A 17,196-nucleotide genomic window follows, 5' to 3' on the forward strand; every position below is an offset into this window, starting at 1 on the left:
CTGGTATGTGCTGATACAGTACCTTGTTTCAAACATTTGTATTAAGGTATCATCTGTAGGATAACCAACTGTGGGGGGGACCCACTTCTTGCCGCAGACAAACATGAGACTGAGAGTTTGTATTGAACAGGTCCGTTTTTAGTGCCCATCCTTCTGTCGACAACAGCAATTCACCACAGCCGTTTCACATTTCTCTGTACACAAGCCCTGGTACCTTCACTTCCTTTGTAAATATAATCGTGACATCCTCTGTGGCTCTTCCACTGTGGCTGGCCTAGGCCCAACCACCACAGCACTGCACCAGTATGACCACACCGTCTGTATGATAGCCCCAGGCCGTCTTTGTCTGCGGCTACCGTCCTCTGGGCCACCTCCCCATGACCGCCTCAACTGTCAGTCCTCTCTGCAGCCTTTCCATTGTCTCTATTTCCTCAGCAGAACTTCCTCTTTATTGTGCTCCCTTCGCTGACTGACTCTTCCAGAACCTTCCCTCAGCCTTTTATACTTCAAGTTCTGGTAACTCCGCCCACCATCACCTATCAGTTTCTCTGACCAATGGCAGTTATTCAGTCTCACTCCTACACACTCCACTGCCCTCCAATGGGCAAGCTAAAACACTGCACCCTTTCTCTTTATCTTAGCGGTTTCACACCTACACTGTGCTACACCTCTGCTTCTCACTACAGGCTGGTTTGTCTGTCAGTCCACCTTCCCAACATCGTCCATAGTGAGTGAGCGTGTGTGGGTTACGCCTTCTATATATACGGTGAATCATAGAAACAAATTTTTACATTATACTCGATACAACTTGTTGTACCCTAAAAAATATATACTTGCTATCTTGTTATCCAGGACCTTTTTTACAACATTTTTTATTATGGTCAAAACCAAACTGAGTGAGCGTCTGAGGGTGACTACGGAAATATATACCGATATTTTCAATTTGGCCAACACTGTATACAGCAGAACACTTCTGATATACAGTGGGGCAAAAAAGTATTTAGTCAGTCAGCAATAGTGCAAGTTCCACCACTTAAAAAGATGAGAGGCGTCTGTAATTTACATCATAGGTAGACCTCAACTATGGGAGACAAACTGATAAAAAAAAATCCAGAAAATCACATTGTCTGTTTTTTTTTCATTTTATTTGCATATTATGGTGGAAAATAAGTATTTGGTCAGAAACAAGCAATCAAGATTTCTGGCTCTCACAGCCCTGTAACTTCTTCTTTAAGAGTCTCCTCTTTCCTCCACTCATTACCTGTAGTAATGGCACCTGTTTAAACTTGTTATCAGTATAAAAAGACACCTGTGCACACCCTCAAACAGTCTGACTCCAAACTCCACTATGGTGAAGACCAAAGAGCTGTCAAAGGACACCAGAAACAAAATTGTAGCCCTGCACCAGGCTGGGAAGACTGAATCTGCAATAGCCAACCAGCTTGGAGTGAAGAAATCAACTGTGGGAGCAATAATTAGAAAATGGAAGACATACAAGACCACTGATAATCTCCCTCGATCTGGTGCTCCACGCAAAATCCCACCCCGTGGGGTCAGAATGATCACAAGAACGGTGAGCAAAAATCCCAGAACAACATGGGGGGACCTAGTGAATGAACTGCAGAGAGCTGGGACCAATGTAACAAGGCCTACCATAAGTAACACACTACGCCACCATGGACTCAGATCCTGCAGTGCCAGACGTGTCCCACTGCTTAAGCCTGTACATGTCCGGGCCCGTCTGAAGTTTGCTAGAGAGCATTTGGATGATCCAGAGGAGTTTTGGGAGAATGTCCTATGGTCTGATGAAACCAAACTGGAACTGTTTGGTAGAAACACAACTTGTCGTGTTTGGAGGAAAAAGAATACTGAGTTGCATCCATCAAACACCATACCTACTGTAAAGCATGGTGGTGGAAACATCATGCTTTGGGGCTGTTTCTCTGCAAAGGGGCCAGGACGACTGATCCGGGTACATGAAAGAATGAATGGGGCCATGTATCGTGAGATTTTGAGTGCAAACCTCCTTCCATCAGCAAGGGCATTGATGATGAAACGTGGCTGGGTCTTTCAACATGACAATGATCCAAAGCACACCGCCAGGGCAACGAAGGAGTGGCTTCGTAAGAAGCATTTCAAGGTCCTGGAGTGGCCTAGCCAGTCTCCAGATCTCAACCCTATAGAAAACCTTTGGAGGGAGTTGAAAGTCCGTGTTGCCAAGCGAAAAGCCAAAAACATCACTGCTCTAGAGGAGATCTGCATGGAGGAATGGGCCAACATACCACCCACAGTGTGTGGCAACCTTGTGAATACTTACAGAAAACGTTTGACCTCTGTCATTGCCAACAAAGGATATATCACAAAGTATTGAGATGAAATTTTGTTTCTGACCAAATACTTATTTTCCACCATAATATGCAAATAAAATGAAAAAAAAACAGACAATGTGATTTTCTTTTTTTTTTTTATCAGTTTGTCTCCCATAGTTGAGGTCTACCTATGATGTAAATTACAGACGCCTCTCATCTTTTTAAGTGGTGGAACTTGCACTATTGCTGACTGACTAAATACTTTTTTGCCCCACTGTAGTAACCTATTTAGCTATTTAGATTCTGGTGTAATCCATAATGAGCCTGTAAACGTCTGTCTGTTACTCCGGCAACATATTTGGAACTTTAAGATTACCCCAACACTGTATACAGCTGTATGCTTGTGTTACATAACCCATTTACAGCTTTTCATATACTTGTGTAATCCATACTGGGCCTGAGAGCGTTTGTGTCTGCCTCCTGAAATGTATACGGAGAATCAGAATGTTTACACTATACTATATATACCTTGTATCTGGTGATACTGTACCCTTTTTCAACTTGTTATTTTATTGGGTAACCGATACTGAGCCTGTGAGCGTCTATGTATGCCTCATGAAATATATACGGAGATTTACTGTTATCCATAGACTGTATAGAGCTGTACGCTTCTAATACAGTACCATATATCTGCTGGTATTTTGGGTCCATTTTCAAAAACATGAGGAAGTATGGTGGAAGAGGATGAAGATGTGGGCATGGAGGGCCACCTGGTACTTATGGTGGTGGTGGTGCATCTGCTGGTAGTGCTGTTGTGGATTTATTTTTGATTTGGGTAGATTTACCCCTGTGCATACTGTGGCCTGTCCTAATTAGACAGAGTCTTATTGAGCGCTCAAAGAAGGAAAGAGGCCAGACTTGGTTGGCAGCAATACCTCCCAGCAAAACTCTGGAAGTTTATTGAATATACTTGGTTTTATCAATTGTACAGAAAAGGAGTGGCTACTCATTAACATAGAGGCTTTACTTCTTAGCTAATTGGTCAGTTTTAATGCATAAACATATATGGGCGTCGACCTAAGGTGACTTAAGCATCAGATGATATACTGCTCTTTGTCTTACAATGTCAGCAATGTTCTGATATCGGCTGGCACATCTGGCCTAAACTTCCTCTTTCTATGTCTGGGACAAATATCACAAGACAATGCTATCATAAGATACCATCTGCTCCCCAGACTCTCTCATGGGGGGGCAGTAGGTCATTTCCACCAACTAGTTACAAGGTTCAAACTGTGAATATGTATCTGTGTGCATATAAGAATATATAAGAGTACATGAGTATATAGCAGTATATGGAGTATATAGCCTATAGCAGGCAAGTGAGATCTATATGAAATACATATACATATATATTTCCATTACAATCCCACCTTAGATATCACTTGCCCTAAAACCCTGCTCCTGGCCCAAAGCGCTGCAACTCTTTTATGCTGCCAATGGACTGACATATGCCTAGTGCATACATCCTCCTCTGTACAGACTTTTCGCAAATGGGCAGTCAGGAGATCTGTCCCTAAAGGGGGTGTGGTGCAATGTAATCAAAGTCTCTTAGTTAGCAGTCTATGCAGTCAGTGCATGTGTATTCTCCGTCAGGTAGGTAATTTATTCAGTCAGGGAGGTCATCCACAGCATCATTCCAGCTCAGGTGTATCTTCTGGTATGAAGGCCTTTTCCTGCAATGCGATGCGTGGATCCAGGCGGGGTTTCCCTCCAGGTCGGTGGAGTCAGCACTTGGAGAAGGGCCATCGGATCTGGGATTGAGTGCTTCTCTTTGTGGACTTTTCTCCACCCACACTCAGTCTCCTGACTTCAGGACGTGTATACCAGGCATCGAATCTGGACCTGGCAATGAAGGAGAGAAACTCGAGAATGGACATTTGCAAAATTCTTGATAAATTCAACTACACATGCAGACAAAGTATCATATTGCATAGTCAACTGCTAAGTAAAGAATACCCCTAAACTGGGTTTTTTACCCAAATAAAGTCTCATATTGGTGACAGCTTTCTCTGAGCCTACGGGAGTGTCTAATGCCAGGGTTTGTCTGTCTCTTGGTCAAATTTTTAGCATGCTGCTCTTAAGTGTCCCACCTATTCTATGGTGTGGGATGGTGAGTAGTGTGTAGGCCTAAGTCTGACCCTACTGCTGATCAGATCTCTTGTGTTAGGTTTGCTGTGTATGCGGGTCCCTGATCACTTGCTATTGATTCTGGAAACCCCATATCTGCACACTATTTTTGAGAGTAGCTTCTTTGCAGTAGTCTTCGCCAACTGGTTCCTTACTGGGAAATCTTCAGGCCAGACGATGTGGGGGAACTTTTCCCGCTTGTCCGATGTTAAATTTGTCGGTGGCCGAACAGCTGCCGGGAATCTTCGCTGTTTAAGTGTGAGTTGAGTCCAATCAGGTCATTCATCTGTGCCTTCAATTCTGTGTGGGGGCCATGTGCCCATTGAACCACCGTAGGATACACACTTTGAGATAGACTGGGTCTGTCTTGAGGTAGACGTTTTGAGGTAGACAGTTTGAGGTAGACTAGGTCTGTCTTGAGGTAGACGTTTTGAGGTAGACGGTTTCTTGGAGCCCAGTGCTTTTGGCCTTCAGCATCCAGCTTTTCTCCTCCTCCTTCCGAGTCTGATCCTGTTACTTCTTGTACAGGTTTTCAGGAAGTCATTTTGTATTTTAGCTGTGGTTCCGTCTATGTCCGCGCCTCCCTCTGTATGAAGACTTGGGTTAGACTGCGTCAGAGGAGGACTTGGGACTCTTTGCATTGGTACCAGTCCAGCCGGTATTCTCCGGGGATGAGGGGGAAGGTCAAACTGTTGTAGCCTTGGGATGCCTTCGGACTCATGCAGCTCGTCTCGGGGGGATGGGGTAAGTGTTGCCGTGGACTGCTGACTGTAGGACTGTGCTGGAGAAGAAGCTTCCCCACGAGAGGATGGTGGAGGACAATCTTCTGGAATGTTCTCCATCAAATACGTCCTTTCTGGTAAAGGTGGGCACCATTCTTCTGCCTCAGAATTCATATCTACGTCTTCGTCCTGGAAGTGATTCAGCTTGTTGACTGGTGGAGGAGGAGGCAGCACTTCTGTCCAATTCAGAGATGGCATCTTCAATGGTTTTCCCATTGACTTCTGTTTGCCAGGTTTTCTCGTCTTCAGTCGTCATGTAGTAGCCGTCCGGCTCTACGACCTCTCCCATTTTCCATATTGTCTTCCTTTGGCTGCTTCTTTGGCTGCCACGTCTGCTGTTGATGCCCCGTGTCTCTACTGTGTTCAGTTTTCCGTGTGCCTTGGCCTTCAGCACAGCCACCACTTTTAGTAGTTGAAGAGCGTCCAGCAGGTCTCTGATGGCTCCATGGTGCTTCACGGTCGATCCGCTTGCTGTGATGAAGTTTCTTGCATCCCAGATGGGTCCGAAGTCAGGTGCCATGTCATGCGAGTACCTGGAAGTTTTTGCTCTTCGCAATCTGGCAGGTTTTTCGTCAGCTCTATCTGCTCTGCTTCTTGGGCTCTTGGGCTGACAACCTTCTGGACCATAGAATGTCTTGATTGCTGGTCGCTGCACATCCCGTGTGGAACTTTCCTTCATCATTTGCAAGGCTGGAGCCATGTACGGTATCTTTCAGATTTTTCATCTGAGGGTCCGTATCCGTATCCCCCCTTGGGAGTGGGAGTAGAGACAGGTAACGGCTGAGAGCACTGAAGAGTGGTGGAGAGCAGCCTTGTCAGGAGGGCGTGTGCTGCGGGTATTGTTTTCATGCAGGAGGGCCCCCCTCCTTGCAACTGGATCCAGGCCAGGTGAGAGGTAGTCTAGAGGCCTCTGGTTTTCCTCCTTGGGTCTGTTTTTAAGCCTGGCCAGAAGCATGACCTTTTCCATCTTGGTCCTTCTTTATCCGTTTTGGTCAGGACGGGATGGCTTCTCGTAGTCAGGGAGGCCTAGAGTTGGCGCAGAGACTATGAAGTCTTTCAGTTTCCTGTATGAGATGAAGGTTGCAATGCATTGATGCAATTGTACAGAGGCTGCATTAGGCCTGGAGCACCAGGGATCGAAGTTCTGCAGTACGAGACTAGACTAAGGAAAGACTGCATCTTCGGAGTTGTTGAGGAAGCCACCTTCTCCTCCGCGGCCATCCGGTCATCTGTCAAGTGTTTCGTCTATTGGGCGATACAGTGTCTTCAGGAACTTGCTTTTGACACCACTGGACTCTGTTTTGCAGAACTTACATTGCTGCTCTGCCAGGCAGAGTAGAGGAGACATGGAAGGCGCTGTGCAGGTAGCGGTGTCGATGACTTCTGCATGCTCCGCAATCCAGTTGGTGGGGACGGAGGGCAATGCTCTGGCGAGCTGTGAAAAGCTGTTCTGGGCCCTCTTGGGTCTCACTGTCCATTTGTTCCGCACCCCCCTTGTGCGATTTCAGGAACTGGTCGTCCATGTGAGGGGGAACATTGAGGGAAGCTTCGGGCAGATCCATTGCCGTGAGCACCGTTGCTGTGGCTGGCACGTTTGTCAGCAGAGTGTGCAGATCTGGCACAACTGGGGTTTCAAACACGGTTGCTTCGCTCATAGTCCTCAGGTTATGCACCATTCAATCTGGTCTTGTTCTCCTTTCACAGTCTTCCTTTTGATCGAGAGAAGCTGGGACCGCATGATGAATCCCGTGGGTGAGGCGGCTCAATCTGGCCTTGCTCTTCCAGTGCCGTGAGCGACTCCCATCTTCTGGCACAGGGCTGGCAGGAAACCAAACCGTTTGCTGGGGTCCTTATTTTTGTCAGAGGTGATGTTCAGCTGAGCTTTCTTGCTCTCACAGGGGGTCTTTTTGCTGGGGCATCTTCTTTACCAGCCAGCAGCAGCTCCTTTCACCCAGCTTGATTTCTGGTCAGCATCTTGTTAACCAATTTGAGGAGCTGAGTGGCTGTCTTCTGGTCCAGGGCCTGGATTAACTTCAGGGAGCACCTTCAGAATCTTGTCCAAGATGATCCTCTGGCGCTGGAGCCGGAAGCAGTGCAGCAATTCCACGAAGCGGGTGTGGTCCCTCTGGGTTGAGAATTTTCCTGGCCCATGCCAAAGTTCTTAGGCCGTTTCTTGAACAGCAGTTCCACTTAGACCTCCAGCTGGTCAGAGTCAGTTTAGCTCTGGGTGATGAGCTGCGGATGCTGGGCCTTCGGAGCGTCCGGGGTTGTAGACTTGTGACACCCGCACTGGCGCAACTTGAAGTCTCCCTTGGGCCATAGGCTTCTGGGTGCTATGTCCAGCACCTCCTTGGGTAGGCTTGCACCGGTTGTTCGAGCGAGGCTCTTGTAGGGCCACCAGCATGATTGATTCTTCTTGGGTCTGAGGTGGGGAAGTGGTCAAGGTCACATCTTCATGGGACACTTTGGTCACCTTCAGTTCCTGCAGTAGGTCTGCGCTCATCAGGTGGGGTGGGCAGGTCTCCACCGTAAACTGGAACAGGATGGAGTGTCCTGGCAGTGTCCTCATGCTTAGGGGCTTGCAAGCTGGGGAACGTCTGTCTTGACCTTTAATCCCCATACAAGACACGGAGTTCTGATAGACTGGTGGGGTCGGGGATTTTCACTTCTGACTGCACCAGTGTCCACAAGGAAAGATATGACAGCCCCCAGTGATTTGAGGTATTGGGTTCGCTGATGGGGTTTCACATGTCAGGGGCATGACGTCTGGCGGACCTGGTTTGCCTCTGTCCTATGGACAGGGTTCTTCATTGTCTTTTGTGTTTCTTTCTTGGCCTACTCCTCTGCGTGATGACCTGGGTTGCCGGGGTGCTGTGCACTGGTTCCGGAAATGGCCAAAGTTGCCACAGTTGAAACACCTGACAGGTCTTCTCTCTCTGCAGGGTGGTTGCTCCTCCACGTCAGTGGCCATCACGGCAGGGCCTGTCCTCCGTACTCCTGGGAGGGACTCAATTCTTCTGGCTACTGTAAGCAGGACATCTACTGCTATTGTCCTGTACTCAGGCCTGGCCACTATCAGTAGTTTCTTGATTGGTTCTCTTAGTCCATGCACAAAGGCCTGTGCCAACATCTGTCCGTGTAACTGATCATGAATAGTGAAGCCTAAAATTTGGAATACTTGCCTCACTCTGCCATGAAACCTGTCTAGAGACTCTGTCTCGGCTTGTCTCATGTTATGCAGGCTGAGTGCTTGTCTGGTGTTGGCCCACTCTCTAAGCTGTTTAATTAGCTTTGATCCTGGTTTCCAGGAATGCACATCTAATTCTGATGGAAGCTTGAGGTGTTCCTTCATGATTTTAGAATACTGAACACCTGACTAGGGGTGAAGGGCACATAGTGTAAGAGTTCTGGCTCTATCTGCCCCTGCCTACTATGCAGCATAATCTCCTCTTCATGTTCATCAGAGGAGGAACTGTGCCACTGTGTGATTGTCTTTCTGTGTGTGTGTGTACTCCCCCCCCCTTGAGACTGGAGCGCCGTGTGGCACATAGGATCTTCAGTCTCAGAGTTAGCAGGTGCAGTGTCTGATGGCCCACACCTCCCTTCTGCTATCTGCTGTATCGGGAGGGCACCTGTGTTGTCATGTGTGGGGAGTAATTCACTTTCTTCTCCCGGTGACATAACTGTCTCTTTAGAGAGAGTCCCTTGTGGAACTAGGGACACTCCATTGTCTGGATCTGGCACTGGGCCAGCAGGTGACAATGAACTGAGAGGTGGGTGAGAAAGAAGAAGAAAAAAGAAGAAAAAAGAAAGGGTGGGGGAGATGGTGAAGACAAGGAGGAGGGAAAAAAGGAGACGGGTGCAGTGGATGAGAGGGATGAGAGGTGGGCGTTGGTGATGAAGATGGAAAGGGAGGAGAGATAGGCGGAGGTGAAGAAGATAGAGGAGGGAGAGATGGTGAGGGAGGACGAGGTATGGGAGGAGAAATAGATGAGAGAGGGGAGGAGGTTGTGAAAATAGCGGAGATAGAGGGAGGAGGGAGATGGGAGGGGGGAAGAGTGAGGAGAGAGAAGATGGGGGGGCAGACTGCTCCCCCCCCTGCCATCACGGAAGGCATTCTTCGACCTGTGGTCCTCCTCAGACGGCACAGATTACTATGAAAACACTTTTTCCTACACGTAAAACAAAGAAAAAACAATCCTGTCTTGTTCACACTATCTGCTAGCACCTACTGCGGTGTTAAATGCTCTGTCACTTTAAGAAATGCAGACTGCAATTGAGCTCAACTAGCTACTTCCCTTTTTTCCTTCCAATACATTATGCCATGCTAGAGCATACGGCGCTGCCCATAGAAACCGACATGCTTAACTTTCTGAATAACACCTACTGTGTCTGTTCCAAAAACTTCAAAAAAGTGATTAAACCTTTTAACACCTTGCAACCCCTTTTAACCTGCTTAAAAGGGAGCAAAAAGAAAACAAGAATAAGGAAAATCAAAAATTGGCAAGATAACACAGGAATTACCAAAGCCGGTAAAAATTCAAAATTCTTTTTTAACAAAAAAAACTGGAAGAAAGAAGTGAAAACTAGAACTTAAAAAAAAACTGATAAAATATGTCACAAAAAGTAGAAGAAAACTAAAAAAGGGAAAAATGATTTTTCTTTCTTTTTTTTCTTTTCCCTTAAAAAGATTTTTAAAGGATGAAACCCAAAAAAATTGATAAAATCAAAAACTATATAGTATATAAAACTTTAAACCAACAATAAAAGGGTTAATGTAGAATGTAGGCACCCAACTTCCTCTTTTTTTTTTTTTTCCCTTGCCTGAGTCTCTCAGTGACATGAAGAGGAAACAAACATTGATATGCTCAAAAAGACCCAGCTTTCCCGAAAATTCTCACACTGCAGTAACAAAAGCCTCTACCAAAAATGCAAAATAAAAGATAAAATAGGGAAAAACAGAGTCCAAAATATAACAATATGAAATATATATTTATCTCAGGGACCACACCATGCAGGCAAAAGAGGAAGTTTACAATAAAAAAAAAGGCAAAACTCTTTCTGCTTCAGATCTTTGCGGAACCTGCAATAAATTCACATAAAGACGTCCAGGGAGAGAGATCGAAAGCCCTTCTGTGACACGTCAAACAGCTGCTGACAACCGGTAACTGCCAATCACCCATGGCGCTTTGGTTAGCACCGGGATGTATCACCCTCCGTCTGCTGGGAGACGGGAGCCGTGATATCCCATTAGATTATCACCCCTCCGTGTGCACCCGAGAACCGTGATAATCTCTCCAGTGATCAGTCTGTGATATCCCCCCAGTCTGCCGCATCCGCGTGTGTGCGGGGACTGTGGCAGCCGAGAGATTCACCTGTGATGCCTCCCTGAAGCTGACACCTCCGTGTATGTGTGCGGGGACCGTGACAGCCGTGGGGTGGGATTCACCTGTGATACCTCCTTGAAGCTGACACCTCCGTGTGTGTGTGCGGGGACCGTGACAGCTTTTTCAGAGGAAACCACCTGTGATATCCCGTCTAAGTCAAAACCTCCGCATGGTGCGGGGACGTGATCTGACTTAGTCAGAGAGACTCAGTCTTGTTATCGGTGTCTCAGCAGCTACAAATCAAGTCACAGTCTCCACCAACTCTCTCACCCGAATCTCAGACACACAGGATCACAGTAGACACTTAGCTTATCCCAGGGTTTGGATTTTCTCGTGGACTTTTCAACACTACCTGGGTTTGGTGACCACACTGACCGGCTAGAGTTGCTGACCTGGACTGGGCACAGGGAACATTCAGGTAAGATAACTAGATTTTCTTACCTTACTTATGGAGTTGCGCAAATCTCCGTTCCCATGAGCCAAGACCTTGGCCGGCACCTCTGTCCTCTCCGGTCAGCAGGATCCCCGTGCGTTTTCGTCCACGGCCTCGCTGGGCGCCACTTGTTGTGGATTTATTTTTGATTTGGGTAGATTTACCCCTGTGCATACTGTGGCCTGTCCTAATTAGACAGAGTCTTATTGAGCGCTCAAAGAAGGAAAGAGGCCAGACTTGGTTGGCAGCAATACCTCCCAGCAAAACTCTGGAAGTTTATTGAATATACTTGGTTTTATCAATTGTACAGAAAAGGAGTGGCTACTCATTAACATAGAGGCTTTACTTCTTAGCTAATTGGTCAGTTTTAATGCATAAACATATATGGGCGTCGACCTAAGGTGACTTAAGCATCAGATGATATACTGCTCTTTGTCTTACAATGTCAGCAATGTTCTGATATCGGCTGGCACATCTGGCCTAAACTTCCTCTTTCTATGTCTGGGACAAATATCACAAGACAATGCTATCATAAGATACCATCTGCTCCCCAGACTCTCTCATGGGGGGGCAGTAGGTCATTTCCACCAACTAGTTACAAGGTTCAAACTGTGAATATGTATCTGTGTGCATATAAGAATATATAAGAGTACATGAGTATATAGCAGTATATGGAGTATATAGCCTATAGCAGGCAAGTGAGATCTATATGAAATACATATACATATATATTTCCATAACAGTGCCAAAAACACAATAGCAGCTAAGGCAGGAGGTGTTGAGCCAGCATCATGGTGTAGCTCTGGAAGGCCTGTAAGGCTCCCTTTTCTGGGATTAGGTAGACTGCTTTTAAAGCCAGAGTATCAGGAACTGTTTGTGGCTTACATTGCTGAAACAACCTCCAGCTCTATCGCCTCCTCTTCTGAAGTTGTAAAAAATGCAAGCACTGAGTCGTAACTGCAGGCTTCTGGTCAGGAGCAACCCCTTTCCTTGGGTCCTTCACCCACACCAAAAGTGAAGGATGTGGAAGCACACACCTCAGATTACTCCATGGAGTTCTTTTCACATACCATGCCTGGGTTAATTAAAAATAGGGCCCATCATGTACTGGAACAATGTAAATGGGGCAGATCAAACACTGGAGCAGCATCTAAGGGGTACATTATACACTGGAGCATTACAAATGGGGCCCATTATATATGGAGCATTATTAGGGCCCATGATACACTGGAGCATCATCCATGAGGCCCATCATGTACTGGAGCATTGTAAATGGGGCAGATCAGACACTGGAGCAGCATCTAAGGGGCCCATTATACTCTGGAGCATTACAAATGGGGCCCATTATATATGGAGAATTATTAGGGCCCATGATACACTGGAGCATCATCCATGAGGCCCATCATGTACTGGAGCATTATAAATGGGGCAGATCAGACACTGGAGCAGCATCTAAGGGGCCCATTATACACTGGAGCATTACAAATGGGGCCCATTATATATGGAGCATTTTTAGGGCCACTTGATACACTGGAGCATCATCCATGAGGCCCATCATGTACTGGAGCATTGCAAATGGGGCAGATCAGACACTGGAGCAGCATCTAAGGGGCACATTATACACTGGAGTGTTACAAAGGGGGCCCATTATATATGGAGCATTATTGGAGCCCATCATACACTGGAGTATCATCCATGAGGCCCATCATGTACTGGAGCATTGTAAATGGGGCAGATCAGACACTGGAGCAGCATCTAAGGGGCACATTATACACTGGAGCATTACAAATGGGGCCCATTATATATGGAGCATTATTGGAGCCCATCATACACTGGAGCATCATCCATGAGGCCCATCATGTACTGGAGCATTGTAAATGGGGCGGATCAGACACTGGAGCAGCATCTAAGGGGCACATTATACACTGGAGCATTACAAGTGGGACCCATTATACATGGAGCATTATTAGGGCCCATGATACACTGGAGCATTATCCATGAGGTCCATCATGTACTGGAGCATTGTAAATGGGGCAGATCAGACACTGGAGCAGCATCTAAGGGGCACATTATACACTGGAGCATTACAAATGGGGCCCATTATATAAGGAGCATTATTGGAGCCCATCATACACTGGAGCATCATCCATGAATCCATGAGGCCCATCATGTACTGGAGCAATGTAAATGGGGCAGATCAGACACTGGAGCAGCATCTAAGGGGCACATTATACACTGGAGCATTACAAATGGAACCCATTATATATGGAGCATTATGTGGAGCTCATCAGATACTGTATGGAACATTATATGTGACTAATTACTTGGTATGGAGAAATATATGGGGCTCATTATTTTGTATGGCACACAATGTGGTGGCCATATCCCTGCATGGAGTAATATAATGTCCTGTTTTTGAGCTATTGTACAATTTAAAATAGATTAGTCATGTCATGTAAGCAGTGAAGTATGTGTCATTGTACTATACCTATATTTCTGTGGCGTATCGGAGCATCATGAGTTGTGGTATGTGTTAAAGGGGCGCATTGACACTCTTTGGCCCAGGGCACACGAAAACCTGGAGCCAGCCCAACCCCCCCACAACTTTAGCCAAATCACACCCAGTTTTCAATGTGTAACTATTATTATGAAGTAAATTAAGGTTGACAAGCTTCAGTTATAAGAATTGATGTTTTTGGCATTGAAATGGGCACTGTAGGTGTGTTTACTGTCTTCCACTCCCTGCCGACTTTGCTTCCCCATTGGCTTGCATTGGGTTTCGTGTTTCAGTCAGCCTCCGACTTTTCCCTATAGTCGGCCGATTTCGTTCGATCCGAATTTTGCGGAAGTCGGGTTTCATGAAACCCGACTCGGCCCAAAAAAAGGTAAAGTCGCTTATCTCTAGTCATGGGGATACTTGGTACTGGGTGTCCAATGAAAAAATGATGATTAAAGGGGAAATAAAGTTTATAGCGGATGATATGTGATGCCACCTGTGCTACACGGCAAATAGGTGATGTTAGCCGACGCTGCTTGAGGAGGCCGCTGGGGCTGATGATGATGATGCAGCAGAGTTGTTACAGCTCTCCACAGGTAGAGCTAAACCCCTCCTCACTACCCATGCCCCTAGGACCCCTTCTTCCTCTCTTCCAATGAAGTTATCTTTCTGTTGTTGTTTTCCTTTCTTTCTTTACACTGTCTGCTGGTCCAGGGATGGGCTCCTTACTGCTCAAGTTCCCAGCTCAGACTGACTACTCTCCCTCTAACTGTCACTTCCTTGAGCTCCCCCTGCTGCTTCTCCACCCACCCCCTCTGCCTAGTCCCTCCCTGCACCAGAGAGGTCTAGTGTTGGATGCAAGCATCTGGGTTATGGGTAGTGCTACTTTCTTACCTGAGAGCGGAATACCACGCCTCTGGATGACTTGCAGTACCTCTGTGGTGATTGAACCCTCAGGGCCGCCACATACCCCCCTTCCCTCATTAAACACAGCACATCCTTGGGCTGGAACAGAGCAAACAGGTGTTAAAACATACAAAAATATTTTTCTGTAATGCATTACAACAGGGTAAACAGTAAAACATATCAAATAGGTAACTCTTTCTTCCCTTTCTGGGAGGCACTTTACTTGAACATTACAAATAACTGCTATGCAACTTTAATAAAATTATTACCTATTTAGCTTTACCATCATAAAACTATCACAAATATGAAATGTAGCTCTTTTGTCATTGAAATTATCTGCACATAGAATATAACGGTCTATCAATAAATCTTTTCTATTAGGTGCAATAGAGTTCAGTGTATTTCCGAACTGAGGTAGTCTTTTTCTTTTCTTAGGTGCAATATGGGGGAACCTGTCAAACTCCCAAAGTAGGCCCTGGGTGTGGCTATAGGGCATTGGTGGTCACCTCGCTGGACCACGTTTTCGGCCACTTCAGACGGTTTTTGTTCTTTGGTCAAGTGCAAAAGATAGAGTGCCATCTCCACACTCTAGAGGTTTTGTGTAAAACCAATAAGGAGCACTTACGATGTGTTAACTATTTACAGGGAAGTTCTGATCACTCACTTTCCATGATCACATTGATCACATTGTCTTTAACTTTAATGATACCTGACCAGGTAAATTAACTTTTTAACTGTTTACATTTCTTTCTGCCGCTTTTTACTTCTTCTTTCAGGGCAGCCAGGGCATAAGTTCAGGCTGCAGCAGAAACGCCAGTATGTTCCTGGTGTCTGCCATCCGGTCCCAGGCTAGATTTTTGCATGCCTGGCCGGGTTTGAGGGCTGGCGGGGGGTTTATTGAGCCTACTAGGGTCTCCTCAGTCACCGGGGCAGGGTCGGTCGCAATACCTGCTGATGTTGACTCTCCGATCCCGGACTCCTCATCCTCCACTAATGTCAGGGACGCTGGCCGCCGGATGGGACTCAGCTCCTCCAACTTCCGGCCACCATCCATTTACTCACCGCGGCCAGCTGCGTGTTCAGAAGCTGATGGCTCAGCTCCTCCACCTGGGCTCCAAGGACCTCTGGATCTATGGTGGTCGGCTGGTCCGGGTCCTCATCTTGTTGGATGGGGGAGTCGTCTGCTGCCTCCCCACCTTCCGGGTCACCACCGCTCGCCATCTTGTTTTCCGGGTTCCTAGCAGCACTGGCACGTCCCGCTCTCTCCTTCATTGGCGGGCCTTCTTATTTTTTCTGTTTTCACCATCCCAGATCTGGAGGTGGATCTCTTTTGCTGATGGACATGTTTTTGCTGTATAGAAGTATCTGCAGTGGGCAGCCATGATTTTTCATGCCCTGCAGTCAAATTCCGCCCATGACGCCACACCTTTCTCTTCCTGTGTGCCGTGGGTCAAAGTAATGGCAGCAATTTCACGGTTCAATAAAGTCTCTGGCACACAGGACCCGGCAATGCCAGGGTGCGTATCCTGTTCGTGACGCCAAAATGGAGCACTCGCCAGGGCAGTGGGGATACTCTGGGCTGGTTCTTAAAGGGATGTGTCACATCAGCAGTGACCTGGTCCGTGGCCCTGGGCGTCCAATGAAAAAATGATGATTAAAGGGGAAATAAAGTTTATAGGGAATGATTCGTGAATCGTGATGCCAACTTTGAAACTCGGAAAGCAGTGTGCAGTCTTCACAGGTTTTACTCACCTGATGTTCTGATGTTACAATCCCCAGCCAGAGTGCAGTGTCCTCATTGTAGGTGGTCCAGCCAGCTCTCAGGTAATTTGGGGTACACCGTGTCAGAACTCTCTTCAGATGTTCCTTTCCTGGCTGTCTCACTGCGCTGGCTCCCTCCTCTCCTGCCCTGTGCCTTCACACACAGTGTCCCAAGCCAGCAGCCCCGGGTCTGGTCGGGTGATGTGCTGTAGGTCCCCTTGATCCTATATGGCTGCCTTTTCAGTGAATGTGTTAGATGTGGCTGCAGCACATGCAGATACTGCAACCTCCGGTTAGCTAGCTGAGTCCTTAGTTACTCCACTAGTCTGGGGCCTGTCCCCTACAGCGACCTGGTCCCTCCACCCGACTACTGTCGGCGTGGATACGGGCCCCACGGGTGGATTCCTCACTACCCGTGCCCCTAGGACCCCTTCTTCCTCTCTTCCACTGAAGCTATCTTTCTGTTGTTTTCGCCCTTTTCTTTCTCTCTTTCCACTATCTGCTGGTCCAGATAGTGCTCAACTCCCCAGCTCAGACTGACTACTCTCCCTCTAAGGCCTCTTTCACACATCCGTTTTTCGCCGTTAGGCGAGTTCCGGCTATTTTTAGTAAAACCGGATCTGGTGAAATGCATTGACTTGTATTAGCGCCGATCGCGCCGGATGGTCATGCGGTTCGTCCGGTTTTTACCGGATCCAGCAATATGTCTCAATCCGGCGTCTGGAAAAAATGGCAACTGTAACGTTTTTTGTATCCGGCGAAAAAGCCGGAAGTGCCGGAGCCGGCACTTCCGGCTTTTCAACTCAATGAAAGTCTATGAGCGCCGCAATGCGCCGGATCCATTTTTTTTGGTCTGAGCATGCTCAGTAGCCCTGCCCACAGCAAACATATATAAACCATGACAGTGGGACCCTCAGCCACAGCCAATATGCCA

At 47.0% G+C, this 17,196-nt stretch overlaps 1 long non-coding RNA gene across 1 annotated transcript; it reads right to left on the bottom strand.

Moving 5' to 3' along the window:
• Nucleotides 1–3,231: 3,231 nt before the first annotated feature.
• Nucleotides 3,232–11,827, bottom strand: LOC141072613 (uncharacterized). The gene is made up of 2 exons (XR_012226713.1): nucleotides 11,107–11,827; nucleotides 3,232–4,211 (listed from the first exon to the last, which is right to left on the bottom strand). It is a non-coding gene; the product is annotated as an uncharacterized lncRNA (long non-coding RNA).
• Between the last annotated feature and the right edge of the window lie 5,369 nt (nucleotides 11,828–17,196).

Source organism: Dendrobates tinctorius, unplaced genomic scaffold, assembly GCF_039654945.1.
Source record: "Dendrobates tinctorius isolate UK_male_01 unplaced genomic scaffold, ASM3965494v1 ptg000281l, whole genome shotgun sequence".
Taxonomy (NCBI): Eukaryota; Metazoa; Chordata; class Amphibia; order Anura; family Dendrobatidae; genus Dendrobates; species Dendrobates tinctorius.